Source organism: Ailuropoda melanoleuca, chromosome 4, assembly GCF_002007445.2.
Source record: "Ailuropoda melanoleuca isolate Jingjing chromosome 4, ASM200744v2, whole genome shotgun sequence".
NCBI lineage: Eukaryota > Metazoa > Chordata > Mammalia > Carnivora > Ursidae > Ailuropoda > Ailuropoda melanoleuca.
The window spans coordinates 5,629,902-5,643,303 of NC_048221.1; positions in this window are offsets into that span (position 1 = coordinate 5,629,902).

A 13,402-nucleotide genomic window follows, 5' to 3' on the forward strand; every position below is an offset into this window, starting at 1 on the left:
CAGCCTTCTCCAGAGCAGTTCGGTGTTCTGAGAAGCCCCCAGACCATTTCCGGCTGCCTGTCCCAGCCCCATTGCCCTCAGACCTCGTCGAGGGGCTGCCAACTGCTTGCGTTATCCTCCCCAACTTGAGATGTTGTCATGCTGTTTTCCCGCAGAAGGGGCCAAGTTCATACCTTGAGGCCTTCTCATGAGTTGGCCACGTGCCATGGAGGACCCCCCCCCCAGCAGAAGTTTCCAGATTCTAAATCAAAGCCAGCTTACGTGCCTCATCCTGGAACCCAGAGCCGAGGCCCGTTTGCCTGGATTTGACACAGGAGAGGGTTAACCCCCCCCCCGCCCCCCACTCTGTCCGCCCCAGAGTGCTCTTCACCACAGACCAGGATGTTTTCCTGGAAGAATATACCTTTCAGGTTGTGCTAGCCTTGGGCCGGTGTCTTCTCAATGAAGATGAGATTCCCAGTTCTGAGAGCGACCCTTAGGTCTCTTCCTTGACACACATTCCTGCCCACCCTCACTAGTGTTTGATGTCTTACTTGAATTCTGTCGGAAGCATAAACCGTGAAATGACAGTGGGCTCGGAGCCAGCACCGCCGCTCCTTCCCTCCCCTCCCTGTTTTCCGAACCGTATTGATTACTCCGATGCTGGCACAGGGGAGGAAATGAGCCTTTGAAAGTTGCCTGAGGTTTCTCAGTTCAGTAACATCCTCATCTTACATGGGCTCCACTCTGAACAGCCTTCTAGCTAAAACCCCCGTGCGTTTCTTTGGGAGTGTGAATTCACAAGTGTTCCGTGGAAGGCTTTCGCTGTTGGCGCGTTACTTAACCCTGAAAAGCAACTGTCGCTCCCAGTGATGTACCAGGTGCTGGCCCTGTGTCCAAAAAGTTCATTACGTCTCCAGCCTTGTCTGCAAAAAGGAAGATCCCATTTTTTAAAAGTCATAATCCAAAAGAAAACTTTTTTAAAAGTTTTTTACATAGGTCAATCATATTTGTACTTCGCAAAATGAGCGCTCTCCTTTTATTTGGGAATTTTGATGAAAAAAGAGTAGATAATGTTCATTTATCGCAAGTTTGGTTTGGTACATAAATACCAAAGAGGCTTTGCCTGAATTTTCTTTTGGCCTGCGTAACTTGCCCTGATAGTTGTTTGCTAAGAAGCTCCAAATTTGTGAACCTGGTTCCAGTTGAATTATTATTCACTTTTTACGCCTTGGCTCTTCCCTTCTTTAGTTTTTCACTGTAATATGCCAAGCTGTGGTTTTCTGCGCTGGCTGTGCCTCTAGTCGCATGTCCTGTGACTGGGATCCCCCCTTCCCCCATCCTTTTACCCCCACCCCCGCCCCCGCCACCATCTTGCCAGAATAGCTGCAAGACGGGCTTTCTTGGCCTGTAGGCAGATGGTGCTGGGAGGGCTCCGCCTTCTTTGTTCCCTGAAGGTGAGTCCTTCCCTTGCCAAGGGCAGCTGCCTTAACCTATGAGAGTCTGCACTTGGTGTTCCTTCTGGAAACCCAGCGTCCAGGGTCTGCCCCATGCTGCTGTAGGGAGCTGGTACTTTCTGAGCCGGCAGCTGGGGAGGGGGGCGGCCCCTGCTGGATCAGACAAGTAGATGAATCCGAAGACGGTTACTGGCAATAACTCGTCCTGGTTTGCCTCCAAACTAGGGCCGCTGACCGACCCCAAGTCTGCTGTCGGCCTTGAAAATCAAAGTTGACGTCGCCCAGCTGTTCCATTTCACATCCGATTCAGCCTGATTGTATTTCTCTGTGCTTTTTGCAGCCTTCCTGGGTTGGCTAAAAGAGTAAGAATAAGCTGCCAAAGGTCTATGTTCCCCAGCCACCCCCCTACCCGAGCCTTCCCCCTGAAATCCCTGCCACCCTTCCAGGACCTAATGGCACTTCTGGGACCTGAGGCAGCTCCTCAGGAAGCCCCTCCCGCTGTCCATCAGATTCCCAGGCCCGCCCCCGACTGCAGTCCCAAGTGCTTTCTGTTGAGTGCCATTGACCCTTGACCCTGGCTGACAAGAGAGGTAGAACCTGACTCCCAGACCGCTGGCAGGGTTCACACTTCCAGACCTTTTGATTTGCCTCTGATTTCAATGATTGTATCGTATATTTTCCCACAGCCTTTTGGTGACCTAGTTTTCAGCTTTCCGCTTGGTCATTAAAAAAAAAAAAAATTATTTGTACGTCACTGCAGGGACCTAAGTTAGGCTAACCGACGGCTCGAGCAGCGGCTTTGAGAGGACTCTATTGCATTCCACCAGGAGAGAAGGCTTGTCCGTTGGTTGGGGCCACCTCTTTACCATGTACTGTTCCGTTGGCAGTGACTTGCTCTGGGGGTGCGGGGCGCTTGACCAGCTGGTTCCCGTGTTGTACAGTAGATGGGTAGACGTTTTGTATATTAGTGTGTTTTAAGTTATTGATTTGTTTTATATAAAATAATTTATTTTTCAGGTACCATTTTTCATTTTAACTTTGTTTTTACATGGGTTTGTTTTCAATAAAGTATGACATTGCTGTCCAAAAGTCAACAATAAAATGAATCCCATTGTGTTCTTTTGAGGATGCTTATGTAACTAGCTCTTTTTATTATTTTCAGGGGAAAAAAAAAAGCCCTTCTCAGTTTTCCATCTCCCCATTTGCCTTTTTATCCTTGTGAATAAATGTTCTTTAGTGTTTTAGGAGGAAAAAGCAAACCTAGATTTTGATAATCCAGAAGATTTCAGATTAATAAAGAAGCTTTGAAAGAAGACCATTTTTCAAAATTTTAGTGAAGTGTGAATATTTTTTGTCAATGGCTTTCTCAAAGAGAATGAAACTTTTGCACCATTTTCAGAGTTTTTATAGAGATGCCAAATTGATATATTTACATGTAATGGAAACATGAAAAAGTTTTATTAAACAATTGTTCATAGCTGTGTAGACATTTTAATTCAGTTTCCAAAGCTCTCAAAGCGTATTTTTGGAGTACGGAGTGATATCGGTTTGGGTGTTACTTACGGTTCCAAATGACTCGATTGTCCAAATACTTAGATCTTTCCACAGGGATCAGGTTTGTGTTAAATGCTGTATGTTAACTATGACTGGAATTCTGTGATATTTTGGTAATAAATGAAGTGGGCTCATTGAGATGTGGTGGTGTAGGGGTGATGGTGTGTAATTGTAAGCAGCCAAGCGAGTGAAGCGCCGGCCAGGGCTGCAGGTGACTTCCTCCTGCCTAGGTAAGCGACAGCTGCCTTCTGCCAAGCTGTCCCCTGCATGCCAGGCCACAGAGCCCTGGGACAGCCCAGCGCAGGGTGTAGAGGGGAAGGCACCAGGACATGTTCAGTGACCCCCCTGCCTCTGCACAGATGTGCCCCTCATCTGGATGTCCTCACAAGCCAGCCCCCTCCCCTGGGAGACCCAAAGGCCTCTCTTCTCCAGAGGTCTCTCAGAGGTTTGTGGGCCTCCTCTGTTGTCCCCCGGCGTTGCCTATCCATCTGCTACCCACACCTGAGCCCTGTGGCCGCTCTGAGTATCTTCTGATGCTAATCTCCTTTGGTGATGAGAGAGTGAGTTCTCACTCACGTGGAGGCACAACAGAGCACAAGGGTCTTAGGGTCAGAGTCTTCCGTTCGAATCCTGGTTCCGCCCACTCCCCAGTATGCAGTGCAGGCAAGCCACTGACTTTCCAGGCCTCAGTTTCCCCCTCTGTGAAATGGGGGTCCATAACACCCACCCATCTCCCTCTTTTCCAGATGTGGCTAAATGGTCCCACAGGTTCCCTGTAGAGGTGCAGTCTGGTGCCACCTGGGGAAGCAGGATGGCACTCCAGCAGGAGGGGGCTCCGAGGGTGTCCCTCAGTTCCTCAGACCCAGGGGCCAGCCTCTCGGGTGCCGGCAATCCCAGGCACCAAGGAGAAAAGGGATCATCTGGGTGTCAGTCCTCCATGTGTTGGACATTAGGACTTCCTGGACCAGAGCGTGCGTCCACCTCCTCCAGGAGCCTCATTTAGAAGCAGCCTCTCGGCGTCAGCAGGTCTGGGGTGAGCCAGAGAGCCTGCATTTCTAGCAAGCGCCCCTGGTGATGCCAGAAGTGGGCTTCAGCGAAGCCTGCCAGCCCCCCATCTCCACCTGTGGTGATGCCTGCCGATTCCCCTTCAGCCCAGGATGTGGAGCTCGGTGTGCAAGGTGGGAGCTCTTGCCACCAGACGGTCTCCTCTTGAGCTCCTTTTGTTTCTCCATTCAAGGTTACATTTCCAAGGGCCTTACACCTGCATCCCCTTGTCTTTGAATTTTGGTTTTTCGTTTAACCTCGGTAATATCTTAGCACAATTTGAAAGGATTTCCAGAAGAGAAGGGAGAAAATCAGACACCACTGTTACCTGGGAAACTGTGGTCTGTGTTTAATAATAAGATCCAAGTTGTGACTTGAGAGTGGGGGCTGTGGGAGCACCGTGAACTGACCCCTTATCCTCTGCAGCTGGCCTGGAGCCCACTCAGAGCAAGACACACGTGGTGGCCTGGGGCTTTGAGCCTCTGACCAGTGGCAGAGCCCGGGGCTTTCCACCCCACCAGCTTTGGGAAGCCTCATGGAAGTCCTGCAGTGCAGCTGAAGCTGGCTTGGGAGCATTTATCTCAAGTGAACACCTTGCTTTCCTCTTCGTGCTAGGTAGGGCCTGGCAGACCCCCAGCCTAAAGACCCCCAGGCCGAGTGGGTGAGCCGTGAGCCAGGCGTGTGTGGCTGCAGGGGAGGGCCCGGGGGAGTGGCGTCTGCGTGCACGCTGGCTAAGTGGGGAAGAGCCGGCTATAGCCAGAAGACGGCGGCGGGCAGGGATAGCTCCTGTTAGCTCTTCTCGGGCTGTTCGCTTTACAAAGTGCTGCCCTTTATGGGCACATCCCGGTGAGGGAGGTGTTACTCTTGAGTGTTGTTCGGGGACCCATTTTACAGATGATACAGCTGAAGCTTAGCCAATGGAAGAGATGCGGCTCAGTGGGTGGTTTTTGTTTTTTGGAACCAGTTTGGTATAGAGCATCCTAGGTTTGGCCTGCCCCTTGGTTTTGTGAGAATGAGGTTCCAGAAACAGCCTGTGCAGGGCCTGGAGCTCCAGAACCACCAGGGGCCCCACAGGAAAGACTGGAACCCGGGGTGGGAGGACATGCTGCCTCAGCTAAAGCCAGTTTTTCTCTACAAGTGAATGCAAGCATCCTCCTTCGTCCACGTAAATAAAATTGCCGCTTCCCGAGGAAACCGCTGCGTGGATCATCACCAGATGCGGACGGCGTGATGGGGACAGCCTGACTTGACACACAGAACTCGTGGCAACTGGAAACTTCCCACAGGGGCCCCTCAGAAGGCCGGGGTGCCTAACCCAGGCCCACGGGACTCCTGAGGAGAGTCATGCGTGCTCGAATAGAGGCTCTGGGGCAGACGCTCGAAGGCAGGTGTAGACACGCACGCTGCCTTTCCCCGGGGGGGGGGGGCAGCACGGCGTGTCTGCGTCTGCAAGGTTCACAGGCCTCCCCAGCAAGCTGGGCTGAGGCAGGTGGTGGAGACCTCAAGGGCCGCAGCCACCCCCAGGATGAAGGGCGACTGGTGCCTCTGTCCCTCCTCTCTGGGGAGCGGCTGCCTTCTCTCCACCGATGTTTGGACGGGATGAGGGCCAGGAGCAGGCAGGTCCACCGCAAGGTTTTTTTGGTTGTTTTTTTTTTTTAAGATTTTATTTATTTATTCGACAGAGATAGAGACAGCCAGCGAGAGAGGGAACACAAGCAGGGGGAGTGGGAGAGGAAGAAGCAGGCTCATAGCAGAGGAGCCTGATGTGGGGCTCGATCCCATAACGCCGGGATCACGCCCTGAGCCGAAGGCAGACGCTTAACCGCTGTGCCACCCAGGCACCCCTGCCGCAAGGGTTTTCACAGGCGTCCATGGTATGTGCACTCACAAGGGCAAACAAACGGACCACAGTGCTGCCGTTCCAGGTGAAAAGTAGAAGTGACCAGATACAGGGACTCTTAGAAAGGGTTGTGTCCAAGGAGGAGGCATCGGAGTCCTGCATGGACCACTGATGGAAGATGAGGCCATCCCAAGAGACCTGGTCAGACGCGGAGGACGCCAGCCATGGAGGCATCGGGGGCCCAGACCCACAGAAGCACAGAAGCACGAACCTTAAATCTGCTTTGTCAAAAGGCTTTCTGACTTTTTTTTCTGGTAATTTTTTTAAAAATCTTAAAAACATTCCACTCGTTTGCTTTTGTGACCCAAGGAAAAAAATGTGTTTGGCAAGTTATTTTTAAACCCTTCAGCCACATGATGATGTAGTCTTAAATGTTCTGAATTTAATGAGATTGTGTGTAAAGCCCCTGATTTTCTTCCCTCTCCTTCCCCCCCAGTTCGGGCCCTTTTAATCCTCCCCTGCCCAGCGCAGGTTATATTTCTAAAAAGCCGGGAATCAGACTGGAAGCTGTGGCAGCTTGTCGATGAGGACGGTGGAGGCAGGGGACAGAGGGAAGGAGAGGTCAGGGCCCTCCCAACCCTTGGCAACATCCTGTAGGCTGGTGTGAGTCTCAAAGGAAGGGGGACATTACTGGGCTTGTAGACGTGTCACCCCAGTCACACGCCTGTCTCCCTGTGCCTTCACATCATCTCCCCTCTCTATGTGTCCTGTCTGTCCAAACTGCCCCTTTCTATGACCTCAGTCCATTGGTTCAGGGCCCCTCCTGTTGACCTGAACTTTCAACTTGATCACCTCCGTGAAGATCCCGTCTCCCAAGTAAAGTCACACGCTGAGGTCCTCTGGGTTAGGACGCCAACATGTATTTTTCAGGGGACACAATTCAACCCATAACCGGCCCCCTCCAAGGTTTGTCACCAGGTCTTCTCTGTGTTCCCCCAGAGCAGTGCAGCAGTGGGGGTTCATCGTGTGCCCCACACTGAGTTCCCCTCCGTGAGTTTCAGGGAGGAGACTGAGCAAGCTGCTGCCCAGAAGGATTTCTCCTGCTGGATTTCATGTGACAGTGGCCAGCAGGACAAGCTACATAATTTGCGAGGCCCAGTGCAGAACGAAAGTGCGCTTTGTTCAAAAATTTCAGATAAGGAGCACCCAGCCGGCTCAGTCGGTGGAGCATGTGACTCTTGATCTCGGGGTCGTGACTTCCAGCCCCATGTTGGGTGCAGAATTTACTTTAAAAAGAAGAAAATATTTCAGATAAAATGTGGTCCATACATTGGAATATATTCAGCCTTACAAAGGAAGGACATCCTAACACCTGCCCCGACGTGGAGGGACCCTGAGGTCACTGTGCTCAGCGAGAGGAGCCAGACCCAGAAGGACACATCCTGCAAGACCCCACTCTCAGGAGGTCCCCAGAGGAGTCCCGTCCACACAGACAGAGAGGAGCTGGTGGGAGCCGGGGCTGAGGCAGGGGATGGGGAGTCCATGCTTCCTGGGGACAGAGTCTCCGTGTGGGGAGATGGAACGTTCTAGAGACGGAGGGTGGGGGTGGTTGCACAACCATGTGAATACGCTTAATGTCACTGAACTGGACACTTAACAATGGTTAAAATGGTAAATCTTATGTCATACGTATTTTACCACAATTAAAAAAGTTTGAAAAATGTACTGAGAACATTAAAATGGAAACAGCAGAGCATGACACCGAGCGTGGGGCCGTGTGGATCTGCAGAGGGCCACTCACCCCCCAAAGCTGCCCACTTGGCTACGTCTTGCACACCTGCTGCGTGCAGCTCTCAGGCCTTCCGGTGCGGCCAAGACTCCCTTGCCCTTGGTGCCCAGGTGGGGAGGACCCCCCCGCCCCGGCTGGTGTTTACCGCAGCCGGATGTACCCAGTCATAGCCAGTGCCTGTGAAAATCCACGGGGGGTGCTGGTGGACAGTACTCAGCGCGAAAAGAAGCAAAGTGGGCAGTGATGGGGTTCCAAGGACCTCCCATGGTCTGGGTGTTGGTCTGGGGGACTGCCCCTCCTGGGCCCCCAACCCACCCTAAGGGCCTCTGCCTCTGCAGGCAGCCTGAAGTCAGGGAGCAGGTCGGCCCTGGCCCTGAGCCGCTGGAGGCGGGAAGCCCACAGCCCAGCACAGCTCCTTCTGCTGGAGAAGAAGCCAGTTCCCTCTGGACGGTGTATCTGGGATTGCTCCCAGGCTTCGTGGATCTGCCCTCTCATTCCACAGGCACATCAGCTGGGCAGCTGCTGTCCTTTCTGCTATCTGCTGTCCCCGGCCAGCAGCCCCAGCTGCACACCCCACCTACGTATGCTCGCCCTCAGGTGGGAGCTTGCTTCCCCCCTCCCATCGCCGCCCACATCCCTCCTCGCCCACACTCCCCACCGGCTCCTGGCCCTGCCGGCCTGGGCCACTTGTGCCTCTTCCCCTACGGCCTCCATCCTTCCAGCCATGCTTGCATTCAGTCCACACGTATTCACTGTGTAAAGCGTTTGAGAGAGGTTGGTCCGTGGGTGAGCGGATAAGCAAATGGTGGTCCATCCATACAGCAGCATAGGACTCAGCCATAGAAAGGAGTGAAGTTTGACATGCCCCCACGTGGATGAACCTAGAAAACATGCTGAGTGAAAGAAGCCAGACACAAAAGGTCACGTATCGGGGTGCCTGGGTGGCTCAGTCGGTTAGCCGTCTGCCTTTGGCTCAGGTCATGATCCTGGAGTCCTGGGATTGAGCCCCACATCTGGCTTCCTGCTAAGCAGGGCATCTGCTTGTCCCTCTGCCCTTCCCCCAACTTGTGTTTTTTTCTCTCTCTCTTTCTACTAAATAAAATCTTTAAAAAAAAAAAGTCACATATTGTCTAATTCCATTGGTAAGAAATGTCCAGAACAGGTAAATCCATAGAAAGTAAATTAGTCATTGCCAGGGGCTGAGAGAGGAGGGACTGGGGGCAGCTGCTTCGTGGGGACAGGATTCCCTTTTAGGGTGAAATGTTCTAGAACTACAGAGTGTGCTGGTTGCACAACATTTATGCACTAAATGCCACTGCATTGCTCGCTTGAAAAGGGTAGATTTTCTGTTAAGTGTATTTCACCTCAATCAAAAGACAAAAATCATCCTAGGTGTTTTAACTGCCAAGAATTTGATGCGAATGAGTGAGACCAGCTGACTCACCCATGGGTGCTCAGCCCAGGTGGTGTCAACCTTTAAGGCTCCAAATGGATCCGTTCCCATGGGAACAGGGAGTCAGGAGGTCTAGGTATTCGTTTGCTAGAGTGGCTTAAAAAACAGAAATTTATCATGTCACAGTTCAGGAGGTCAGAAGCCAGAAATGGAGGTGAGAGCAGGTTGGTTTCTTCTGAGGGTGAGGGCGAATCCGTTGCAGCCTCTCTCTGGCGTCTGGTGCTTGCTGGCCGTCTCCGGCGTTCCCTGGCGTCTGGTAGCCTCAGCGGGATCTCTGCCTTTGTCTTCACACGGGTCTCCCCGTGTGCGTGGTGTGTCCAAATTTCCCTTTCATAGGGACGTGGTCGTATTGGAATTGGGGCCACCCTCCTCCAGGATGATGTCATCTTCACTAATCATACCTGCAATGAACCTGTTTCCCTATCAGGTCACATTCGGAGCTGTGCTGAGGGTTAGGACTGCAACATACGAATTTGTGGGGAACACAATTCAACCATAACCATCCCCTCATGCCAGTTTGAGAGTTCAAAGGTGAGCCAAAAGGGCACCGTCCCTGTCTTCGCAGAGCATATGCGATGCTGGTCAAGGTTGGTCCACAAAACGAGAGGCACAGGAGTCAAGCCGACGTGTTTAGAAATGCGTAAAGCAACTTGACATCCTCGTGACATCCAAGCGCATTCTCAAATGACTCGTCTCCTTGCCCAGGGTCTAAGCCAGTTCGGGTGTCATACACTTCGCACGCTCCCAGCTGTGCACTGGCCACTCACAGAACCACATATGGCTTCACAACAGATTGGAAATTACAAAGATTTATTTATTTTAGAGAGAGAGCATGAGCGGGAGGGGCAGAGGGAGAGGGAGAGAACCCCAAGCAGACTCTGCACTGAGCACGGAGCCCAACCTGGGGCTCGATCTCACGACCCGGAGATCATAACCTGAGCTGAAACCAGGAGTTGGACGCTCAACTGACTGCGGCACCCAGGCGCCCCCAGATTGGAAATTTTAAAAGAAGCAAAAGCCAAAACCTGAGCCTTCATCGCAGATCATTAGGGAAGTGCAGGCTGCGTGGGAAAGACACATATCCATGAAATAACCACACGTGTGAATTCCCGCAGGCTGAGTGCCGTGAAGAGCTTGGAGCTGTGAGAAGGAACAGCAGAGAGGCCAAATCTGGATGGGGGTCAAGGAACTTGGGAGGTTTTGTGGAACCAGGAGGGGCAAGAGTAGGAAAAAGGAGGGAGAAGCCACTGGCGGACTAGGACACGAAGAATCTGAGGGCAGTGGGGCAGGGCTCCTGGGACAGCTCCATCAGCAGATGTGGCGGAAGGTGCCAGAAGCCAGGAGTGCAAGCCTGAGGAAGACAGGGCCCCGCGGTGCTGGCACCATCAGCTTGGGCCTCAAGCTCTACCCTGGCAATTTCCTCAATTCCTTCTCATTCCAGAGAAGTCTCAAAGGCAGAAGGCATGGGAGGGGTGGAAGAGGTCCCGGCATTGACGACCCCAACCTCCCACTTCTTCCGTATGTTAGGATGTGGCATTTCCGGACGGGGTGGTGGCTCCCAGCCTCCAGTCCTGCGCCAGCCGTCCTGTCTCTGCCCCTTGACATTGCTGCTCCTCCTTGCATGGTAGCCAGCGTGGAGCCCAGCATGAGGCTCGAACCCACAACCCGAGATCAAGTCTTGAGCTGAGATCAAGAGTCAGATGCTCAGCCGACTGAGCCACCCAGGTGCCTGCCCTCTTCTTTTTTTTTTAATCTCATGATATTTATTGATACTTAGGTGACTCTGTGAATGCATTTTATAAATCATTAAGTGCTGTACAAAGTCAAGGAGTTATTATTAGTATACTACTTTTCCAAGCCAAGTGTATCGTGTATGTCCTCCCCTCTGAGAATAGGTGAATCCACAGAGAAAGGAAGTTGATCAGCGCTTGCGGGGGCCGGGGGGATGACACGACAGGCACAGGGTTTCTTTAGGGGGCGATAAAAATATCCTATAATTAGACATTGATAGTCATACAACTCTGTAAATATACTAAAAACCACTGAACTGTATACATTTTAAAAGGATGAATTTCACAGTATGTGAAATTACGCCACAAAGGTGTTATTAAAAACACAAATCCCCCCACTGCATTCAGACGCCTCACCACCGGTCTCAGGGGCTTCACAGACACTCCCCTCATGGGCAAGATGCCTGCCCTCTTTTCCCCAGGACACGGAACACATAATAAACTGTAGAATCTTTCCCAAACTTCTTTTTTCAATAGTATTTGAAACTGGGGGCTCCTGGCTGGCTCAGTCAGTAGAACATGGCAACTCTTGATCTCAAGAGCCCTGAGTTCAAGCCCCACGTTGGGTGTGGAGCCTACTTAAACAGACAAACAGTACTTGAAATTGAAATTGGGAAGTAAAGTCAGAGGAGTGACATACACCCAGCTTCTTACAACTATTTTATTCATCATCTCATCTCAGGAAATACTAAGTATGAAAGAACATTAAACTCTCTAGTGCGCCCAGAAGATCATTACAGTTCTTTATACTATGCGCAGGTCTCATGGTACAAGGTCAAAGGCATTAGTTCTGCAACAAAGTATACCGCGCCTTTTATCCCATAGGAAGCCAAAGGGTTGTTTCTTTTTTTTTTTTTTTTAAAGATTTTATTTATTCATTCAACAGAGATAGAGACAGCCAGCGAGAGAGGGAACACAAGCAGGGGGAGTGGGAGAGGAAGAAGCAGGCTCATAGCGGAGGAGCCCGATGTGGGGCTCGATCCCGTAATGCCGGGATCACGCCCTGAGCCGAAGGCAGACGCCCAACCGCTGTGCCACTCAGGCGCCCCCAAAGGGTTGTTTCTTCGCGTGCTCCCTTCAAGTGACTTTTGATGTGGACTGTGGCTAGTGGATGCGTTTCTACCTGCCTAGAACTCAAAGCACTGGAAGTAAAATTAAAGTTGGCAGCTGTGCATGTTTATTCCCACAGAAGTTAAGTACCGCTGACTCAAGACTTTCTCACCATATCCTTTGTAACTCCCTGAGCAAGGGGATATAGGAGGAAAGGAGCTAATCCAGCCACTTCTCACCTCCGTGGGAGAGATTTCAAGCAGGCTGAGAAGAGAGAAAGTATCGATTCACCGATTCACCGATTCACCGGGAGCCGGCTCCCCCTGACCCCCTAGACTGCAAAGGAAACCGGCCGTCCAGGGGGCAATTGACCAGCACGACCAAGCCTGGGGAGAACCATTCGGAGGGTATGCTCCGTATGCACATCTGAGCTAGACTGCCCTGGAGACTCATAAGACTAATTTTTACAGGGGCGCCTGGGTGGCTCACTTGGTTAAGCGTCTGTCTTCAGCTCAGGTCATGATCCCGGGGTCATGGGCTCCCTGCTCAGCGGGGAGCCTGCTTCTCNACATAACAATTTTATTATAACAACTGTAACTGTATTTATATAATATGTTCTGTCCTCATATTTCCAACTGTTATTTGTCATAATGAGGAAAAACTCAAAGGTGCTAAAATCTTTCATCTTTTTTTTGGGGGGGGGGCGCAGGGGCAGAGGGCAGGGGAGAGAAACAATCCCAAGCGGACTCCACACCCAGTGCAAATCCCAGCACAGGGCTGAGACCATGACCTGAGTCCGAATCAAGACTCAGACTCTTAACCGACTGAGCCACCCAGGCGCCCCTGTTTTCTGTATTCTGCTGCTCTGTCACCCTGGGGCCTTGCTTATCTGGGAAAGACTGGCCCTCCCAGGGCTAGCTAATTCCTAGAGAGAGCAAACCACTTGCCAAAACCGCACCTTTCATGTGCAAACCAATCAATCCAGAGCCCATGCTCCCAGTCACCTCCTCTGTGGGGCCCTCACACTCAGGGCAACTACCCCCTGTCCTGATCACCCCAGGACCGGGTGCCAGAGAACGGGGCCAGCCCCCGCGCCCCAGGATGCTGTCTGCATTCAGAGCTCCGTGTTCCAGACACTGTCGGCGTGCTTCCCTTGGGTCCCTCCCTCGCAGCAGGTGTCAGAACTTGATCCTTCTTTAGGCTGAGTGCCGCTCCAGCGCGTGGATGCAGCTCGTTTATCCATTCACCTGTCGGTCCACACTGGGGCTGCTTTCCACCTTTCGGCTGGCACGAATAACGCTGCTGTGATTGTGGGTGTGCGCACGCCTCTTCCACGCCAGTGGGGTTTTTTTCCCCTCTTCTCCCCTCCCCATCTTCCCTTTCTGGATCATGGGAACAGAAGAGGTGGTGATAATAGTACCAAGACTGAAAAGACAGTCCCTAGGA